The 9,520-nt window shown below is 33.5% G+C and overlaps 1 pseudogene; it reads right to left on the reverse strand.

Moving 5' to 3' along the window:
- Positions 1–5,767: 5,767 nt before the first annotated feature.
- On the reverse strand, positions 5,768–9,011 carry LOC105538061 (annotated as a pseudogene).
- Positions 9,012–9,520: the final 509 nt, after the last annotated feature.

Raw genomic sequence — 9,520 nt, forward strand, 5'->3', positions numbered from 1 at the left:
AAATTCCACTTGGCTTAGTCATACACCCAACTCTGGATCAATCAAGGGTTTGTAGGAAGGTCACACAGGATAATAGCAGTTCTCATAGGAATGAGATCCTTGTAAAATATGTGCAGCGGTTCCTTGAAGAAGTGGGTTGGGAGGAAAAAGTGACATTTGGGAGGTGGGAAGTGATGGTTTTAGAAAAAAGAAGTAGTACTAGGAGGCAAAATAATAAATTTACTTCTGTAGAAACTCACAGATTTTCTCAGCAAAATTCTTAGTTCAGCTATTCTGTAAAAATTTGAAGACCTTACCGGAAACTTACTCTTTATTATTAGATTATTTTATTTTCTCCTTTCTTTTTTCCTGGCTCTTTTAAATCATGATTCATTTCTTTTGTATTTTCTTTTGTTTCCTAAGTTATCCTTTTAACTCCTTTGAAGCTCCAGGCAGTATACAATATTCTACTGCCCTTCACTACTGTCTACCAACCTACGTAATTATTGGCATTATTATCTGAAGCTGCATTCTCCCTTTGACCACATAGTCCCTAAAAATATATCCTTATAGGTGGGCTTTTGAATATTTTTTAATGTAACCAAATAGAAAGTATTTTACACATCATGACTTAGTAAAGACTCACATATGTATACACATATGTTTATATAATTGAGAAAAGTTTTGTGGAAAATGCCTACCTTTATTGTTTGTAATGAACTCTCATATTTGTTTTAATATATTTCATTTGTAAATGCTGATCACAAGCACCTAAATTTGTTTCATGATCATCTCTTCTAGTTGACTCACTCTGGCCATCTAATCTCCTAGCATATAAACTGTGTGGGGTAAACTGGCCAATGTCATCTACAGGCCCCAATGGCTACCTGCTAAACATGCAGATCTGCTATTACCTAACACGTTCCTCTTGGATGTCATAGAGTGTCTATGGCATCATCAACCCTAGAACAACCGGAGCATTCTACCGTCAAGAACTGGAATGCCAAATTTCTGGGTTATAGTCTATCACAAGAGGGTAGTGATTACAGTCAACGTTTTAACAGTTCTGGAATGAAGAGTTCTCTGAACCTGAGTTTCCTTATTTATAAAACAGTAGTAAAAATGATGCAGAGCCCTTCCCCAAGAGAAACTAACCATCTACCATGTAAAAATCCTGAATAGTATATCCTAAACTGCGTGGCAACAATTATGAACAAAGTACCACAAAGTAGCATGTGTGCACCCTACAATCTCCCTGTTTAGAGGGACTACCTTTTTCTCTACTGTTTTCAAGTAAATCTTCATTGTAAGTTGCTTAATCAGGACTTGATGAAATAATAAGATATTATCAGGGAGAGGGAGCAATGGGCAGTGGGCGTTTCAGACTAAATGAATATCAGAACAAATAACAAATCATATTATCATGTTTTTCACTTTATACACATATCATTTGAGGAACCCTCAGATGGGATAATAACAGTATAATAGTAATAATAGCAATCACGTATGCTACAGTGACAGAATGCCAGCTATTGCACCTGCTTTATTAAATTTTCATGACAACCTTTGATATGGGTACAATCAATATTATTATCCCTGTCTCACAGTGTATTTAGGGCATGTTAATTTGCCCAAGCTCATAGAAATAGAAATTTTGGAATTAGAATTTAAGCCGTGGTCTGTCTCATTCCTCGGTAGGATCTTTTAATCACAGACCTGATCACTTTCTCAGCTCCCAGCCACCAGATTATTATTCATCATTTCCAAAGTTGTTGCTACCATAATCAATGATACACGCGTTTTGATTGTCACACAGAAATTTTTGTAAAGCAGCTCTTTTAATTGTTAATCATTTTTCCTTCTGTAACTGGATTGTCCAATATGGCAGCCATAGCTACTTAATTTTAAAGTAATTAAAATAAAGTAAAATTAAAAATACAATTTTTCATTTGTACCACCTGCATTTCAAGTACTTAATTGCCACATATGACTTACGGCTACCATCTTGGACAGGATACACGTGTGTGCACATGCGCGCACACACACACATATTTCCATTGTTATAGAAAGTTTCTAGGTGGGTTGCACTGCAGAGCAATTTGAGACACAGACATTCAGACCATTACCTATACTCCCTGAGTCAATTTAATATGATTTCATCCTATTTTATTCCCTCTCAGCTTCCTTAGTTTATACTCATGAAAATTAATTTCTTATATCCTGAAAAAATATCAGCAATTATAAATTTATATTTATATGCTTTGTATGTATTTCATTATTAGAGGTATTATAATTAATAAAAAGGAGACATAAAACTAATTTCTAAAACTAATCAAACATTTATTTAATTCTGATTGGCCTATTATAGCGCAGCTCCAATAAGTCATCAGAAATGAGGTTATTATAAATGAAAATCTTGGCTGTGTGTATACAGCTTTGGTATGTTTGAGTCACTCATTCTTTCTTTATCTTCCATCAAACTTGCACTGAGTGGCAGACAGTTTAACACAGTGATTACATAAAAATATGATCAAGTAATCTTGGATCTCATAGGTATTACTAGAATGTGCCCTCCATGGGTTAGCATTTTCATTGGCTTGTACCATCACCACTTGGCATATAATAAGAACCTCAAAAATACATTTCTGAATGAATGAATGAATGAAGTAATGTGGATTTAAAAAAAAAATTATACATGTGTGCATGTTTTGGCCGTGAAAAATGTGGTAAAAGAAGCTGGCCAAAATCCTAACTCCATTCCTTTTGCCCACTCCCTGTAGACATGGTTTTAATGTAATTCAATTTTAAGCAAAAAAATTCTCACTTAAAAACTTCAAATAAATCTCAAACGTGTTACTTAGATTCTGCTTTTCCTAATAGGTTTAAAATGTAAGCTAAATTATAAATTGAAACAGCAGGCCTAAAATTAGATATGAATTCCTTTGTGGTACTGGCCATCACACCTCACATATCTGATTCTATAGAAGCATTATTGGAATTATGCCGGGGTGAACCCCAGATGTTAAAGCAACGCTCACTTTTCCAGGCAAAATTAAAATAGAAACCCTTCATTCTGGCAGCCGAAACGCTTAAAGTTGGCATGAAGCCTCTCAGAGACTAATGAGAAAAATGCGAATGATAACACTACATTGAGATTCTATTTCATTATTCATCCCCTACTCTCTATGGAGGCTTTACAAACATTAGCTAATGCTCAGAAGCATCCCTGGGAGGTAGTTTATCATTGATGTCTTTGTCTTGTACTGTGGAAACCGAGGCACAAGGAAAAAGATGAAATTATTCGAGCAAGTTCATCTAAAAAAATATCAACCACAAAAGACTAGAAACAACATTTTTAAAAATTTCAAACTCTTGACACAGTCTTTTTTAAACTACTAAATATATACAGAATAAAATGTTGTAATAGCCAAACCATTTTTAGGTGAAGAAATCAAAGATCCTTATAATCTGATACATACAGCTATACTGAAAGGAAGAAGTTGTTTCTTAATTCCTCTTCCTTTGGTGAAAGTATGGTGCTATAACCTGGGAATGACACTTCTTGTGTAATACTCTATGGAACTGTTGGCATTAAAAATAATGCCCCAAATTATTTACAAGATCTTGGCATGCTCTCCAATTCACTGTGCGGCATTTCACCATGTTATTAAATAGTATGAAAACGTAATTTTAACAATACAACAATATACCACAACATAGCTATATTATAATCTAGACAGTTGTTTATCACTTTTTGGATATGTAACTCTGATAATATTTACTAATTAAATAATGCTTCAATGACTAACCTTGTATATAAATCTTTTCTACTTTCCAGTTATTTGCCATACAGCAGATTCCTTGAACAGAATGCAAAGGGCATTATTCAAAGGGTAGAGAAATAATTAACACTCTTGCAGTATTGCTAATTTTCCCTCCTAAAAGGTAGTATCAATTTACTCACCCATTAACAACACGACTGGGCTTACTTTGAGACACTTTCTCTAAACCTGAGTATAAATATTTTCCAAACAAATATTTCTAAATTTTAAAGATAGACATTTATATATTGCTGATTGATGTGTGACTAAGTGTGGATATTTAACAAATGTTTAATACCTCCTTTTATTTTACCTTTAAAGAACCACTCTAAAATAAGCCTAAAGTTAATACTGAAATAATTATGTACTTTTAAAAAAATGAACTGTTATTAAACTACTGTACTAGTTAAATGTTATGAGGATAATTATAATTATGGACTTTTAACATTTTTTATTTTATTTGTAAAATATGTGTGCTATTTATTGACATCTATGAGGTGTCTTCAAAGATAGAAATTATGTTACCAGACTTCTTTTGGGATGTGTCATGGTAATAGAAGGAATACTCAGTGGGAGTCCAATGTATCTGCCTATGAATTCTGGGTATGTGATTTGGTATGCTGTCAGATTTTATTCAGATAGTTTAAAATTTTTATACTTCCAAATGTTTAGTTGAATAAATTATGAATTATTTATGACAGTAGTCTTATGGGGTAGGTGTTATAACATCTACCTCATAAGAGTACTGTCATAAATAAATGAGTAACATGTGAAGAGGTACCAGGCATGTGTGGCACACAGTAGCTGCTCAATAAATATAAGACTTTTTCCTCTTGTCCTGGTTTGATTTAACTTCAATCCCAGTGGAAGTAATAAATTTTTCATTATCCCATCAAGTATCTCTAATCAGTTAATTTCATTAGCACAATAAACAAATTATATCTAAGACAGGTTACTAAAGCCTAGAATCGTATGTAGAACAATGGAACATATCAAAGCCAGTTCTCTGATGCCAGAATTGCACATCTACCATATCTTTGAGAAAATAATATGTTAGCCAACTAAACCATCCAATTAGAATCACTCCAGTGGATTTCAATTATAATTACTCATTTAATAATTTTCTGACCTAGACTTCTATATCCATCACTCTAAGAGTATAGCTCTTTTTGGGAAAAGTAATTCAGTAAGAATAAATGAACCAGTTTTTACTATTTAATTTATTATTGATTTTTTCCTTAATTTATCACATGACAAATATTTAGCACTATATTTAAAAAATCATCTGTAATTTCTTTCTTTTTGTAGATGTCCTGTAGCTCTTTACATCTTAAGATATGGCTACGTATTTTAACAGTCTCTAGGTGTACGTTGTTAAAGACACTATAGGACTGCTAACTTGTACCACTATATCTATACATCTGAGAGTAATAGAATTCTTGGTGGGGGCACATGGCACTGAGAATAAATAATACGCTTTATTTAAGATACTCTAATTTGGGGTGTTCAGCAACTCACAACAGATTCTAATTCTAATTTATCAGTCATCTGATGAATATAATTGCTAAATGTATTTTAAATTCATTCGACATATATCAGTTTTTAACTACTAACCACAATATTCAAATCAAAAAATTTTTTAAATGACACATTTATTTATCATCATAATTACATTTAGCAATTAATAGCATGGGTGCAAAAAAAAAATCTACATTAAAACCCTTTGTTGGAACGCTTTCCACTTTCCACAGAACAGAAACTAACATAACCTGTTATACAATTAGTCACAAAAACAGTCCTTATGTTTTTTGCCCATACACATGAGTATTGTCTAAAACATGGCTTCTTTGTAGCAGCTAGGCCCTGCCACCACTGTGCTTGGCTGAGTTCATAAATCTGTGGTAACCTATTGCTTCCCTGTCACTTCTCTGGCTCTCCTCTCCTACTAAGCTGTTTCCTGGCAGTAATTAAAATCTGTCACTTCCATAGTTACTGCTGCTACTGGAACTGCCATATCCACCGTGGTTTCGTGGTTTGGCAAAATATTGGCCTCCACCAACATAGGGGCCAGAGATTCTGGCTCCAAAGTTTCTTCCCTTCATGGGTCCAAAATTTGAAAACTGATTGTGATAATTGCCAAAATCATTGTAGCTTCCACCACCTCCAAAATTGCTTCCATCATGACCAAATCCATTATAGCCATCCCCACTGCCAACAAAGCTACTGAAGTTTCCTCCCAAAAAACCAAAGTTGTCATTCCCACCAAAAACACCTCCACGACTACCACCACCATTTCCGGAACAATTTTGACCTGTTCGGCTGGATGAAACATTAGCCATCTCTTGTTTGGCAGGGCTTTCCTAACTTCACAGTTGTGGCCATTCACAGTATGGAATTTCTGAATGACAGTCTTATCCACGAAGTCATGGTCATCAAAGGGTATGAAGGCAAAGCCCCTTTTCTTGACACTGCCTCTGTCAGTCATAATTTCAGTCACTTCAGTTTTTCCATACTGTTCAGAATAATCTCTTAGGTGATGTTCTTCAGTATCTTCTTTAATGCCACCAACAAAAATCTTTTTCACAGCTAAGCGGGCACCTGATCTTTGAGAATCTTCTCTTGAGACAGCTCTCTTTGGTTCCACAACTCTTCTATCCAACTTGTGTGGCCTTGCATTCATGGCTGCATCCACCTCCTCCACAGTGGCATATGTGACAAACCCAAAGCCCCTGGAGGACTTGATCTTTGGATCTCTCCTTACCACATAGTCCTTCAGAATTCCCCATGGCTCAGAATGTTTCCTCAGGCTCTCATCAGTTATTTCAAAGCCCAACCGTCCAATGAAGAGTTTCTGCAGTTGTTCGGGCTCTTTCGGAAACTCTGACTAGACATGACAGTAGTAGGAAGAGAAACTTGAACGATGCTTCCTCGGCGGGTGGACAGAAAGGAGTAACCTAACGAATCTCAAATCGGATTCATTAACCATTTGTTGATTGTTAGAAGTTGTATGGCTTGTTTCTGCAACTGAGGAACATTAGCTCTGATCTATATGCCAAGCAATAATTTTTAATTGTATAACAACATTCTGTCCAACAAAAATTCTCACAAAGACTCATGATCAGTTACTCCTCACAAACTTTTCTAATATAGTTAGAATTCTCTGTGTCTATAACCCAGTAGAAGGTATTGAATGGGAGAATTTGGCTTAGGATTTATGATGTATTCTACAATCTTCAGAGAGCTTTGCAATCATTGTCTACTTAATGAACACAATAGCCATGTAATGTAGGTAAGTATTATTATCCCACAATTGGGTAAAATGAGAGGTTCAGTGTCTTGTCTTGGGCGATATAGTTAGTAGGTAACAAATTGGAGATTAAGATTTGAAAATTTCTGACCCTCCATGTGTTATCTTTTTTTCCATTCTCTAAAAAGCAACTACATTCTATTCTGGAATAAGTTTAATTTCTGCAGAAGTTAAAATTATTCCTGAATATGAATTTTTAAATATATTTTAGGCCTTTGAATTGTCTATTTTATGGAACCCATATTGCATTCACATGTAGTTTAAACCTTCCAATATTAACTGATACACATAATCCAAAATGAATAATTCATTCATTCAACAGAAGTATTATAGATGTTTAATAATACTATAAAATAGGTGGTGCTAAGGCTAAAAAGAGTCAATAAGCCAAGGTTCCTATCTTCAATAATTTCTTTGTCATTAATACTTTATGTTATAAAGAAGCATAAATACTAATAAAATATGTATATTTCACATATGTTTAATATCTCCAAAATAATAATTTATACTAGAGAAAATTCAAATAATCTTTAAAACCTATCAAAATTAATCAATATGCTATGTTTATTTTGCTTTAGATATAAAGAAGCTTTCAAGTCTAGTTCACTGTAGTTAATAAACCAATTTCAAATTGCAAAGACATCTGGTTTATCCATAGTTACACAAGTTAAATTGAGGAAAAATTTATTAAAATGGTCTCTTACAAAATATCTCTATATCTGATATATAGGAACTAAATATCTATTTAGTTCCAGGCAAGAAATTATTTAAACACAAAAATCTTTAAGTCAAAGAGTGTTTTGTATGACTATATATAAACACTAAACTTGTGTTCCTTGAAATATGATGTTTTCTTTGTGTGGGAAGAATTAATTCACTTTGTTGGTAAGCTACAAAGGAGTGAATGTCACAGGAGAAAAGACTTGAATTATTATAATCCCTAAAATAAGTTATTGTTGATGATATTGGATAAGATACACTTCTAAAGGACAAATACCATTTAATGAGGGAGTGGAATGGCCTAATGAATTTTGAGGTCCCTTAATGCATTTAATAGCTTGGTACTGTCTTCTGTTGTCTTATTGATTATATTAACTTTGTTAAAATTATTTATTTGCTTTGTCTTTAAATATATTTTTAACCAATAGAGCTTCCACTCTTCAATACATGCACAAAATCTTCCAATTTCAGGGTATCATTTGAGAATAACAGAAGCAATTTTTTTTATGCAATGAAAATCTCACACATATCAGGATTGTTCAACAGGGTAGGAGTCTAATTGCTTTCCTAAGACTTTGTATTGGAAACCAAAAAACTCTAAAATAAAGTGTTTTAGTTCAGTTTTAGCTCACAAATACATGGCTTGTCTTTTGTGATAATCACAAGGGAACTTTTTTAAAAAATGAATATATATAATATATTTATCTAGCATATTTTTTTTTTAAAGCCAGGTAATCTTCCAGACATTTTAAACGTATATTTCTTCTATTACAATACTTGTTATTTTATCTCTCTGAGGTCAGTAAGTACTACAGTCTTATTCTGGTATTACTGATAAGAAGATGAAGACAGGGCTCAGATGACATATTTATTACAGCAGAGGAAATTAATGACAGCTCTGGGATCAAACTCAGAAGCTCTGGCTCACTTACCAATAGTTTGCGTAGTTGTTTAAAATAAAGATATCACACCACAAACTGACTGTAAAACTCAACAGTGCCTCTTACCATGGCACCTGAATTTTCTCTTTAACTTAAAGATAAAAAAGTGCAATAACATCAATACATTTCTACTTATTTTTCATAAAGTTTCTAAAAATTAGAAATAGTTTGGTACATCTGTGTACAAATCCTAACTGGAAAAGATTTTAAGCAGTAAGTGCCTCAAAAAGCTACCTCAAACATTACGCGACATATTACTATGACAGCTTCAAAGGAATTTGAGATTTGGATTGGACTGGGGAAAATTCTTTAACAGCCCATCTATTTATACAGATTTTGTGTGGAGTTTTTCTTTATGTTTTCTTCCATGGATGTGTGTGGACATTTTTTAAAAAAGAAATCTTGAATTTTACTTTTAAATAGGACAGTAATCATGCATTTTTAGGGGAAAAAATTGGATCCCTAGAATTAATTAAACTACCTAATGATAACCATTTACTCCTATTTTCGGGCAGAGTCAATTCTACTCACCTTAATTAAGCATACTGCTCATCATAAGATAATAAAATGTAGGTATTAGTACCTGAAACATTCCAATGTTCACAAATTTTAGTTCCTGAAACTAAATTTGCCTGTAACTGAGCTAAATAGCACAGAAATCATCTTACCCAGTCAGTGTAAACCGCAGACGAGGTTATAGGGATTATTCCAGCCCAATAATTTGGAGGAATTTATCCCCACTTCTACACACA

The sequence above is a fragment of the Mandrillus leucophaeus genome, unplaced genomic scaffold (assembly GCF_000951045.1).
Source record: "Mandrillus leucophaeus isolate KB7577 unplaced genomic scaffold, Mleu.le_1.0 Scaffold184, whole genome shotgun sequence".
NCBI lineage: Eukaryota > Metazoa > Chordata > Mammalia > Primates > Cercopithecidae > Mandrillus > Mandrillus leucophaeus.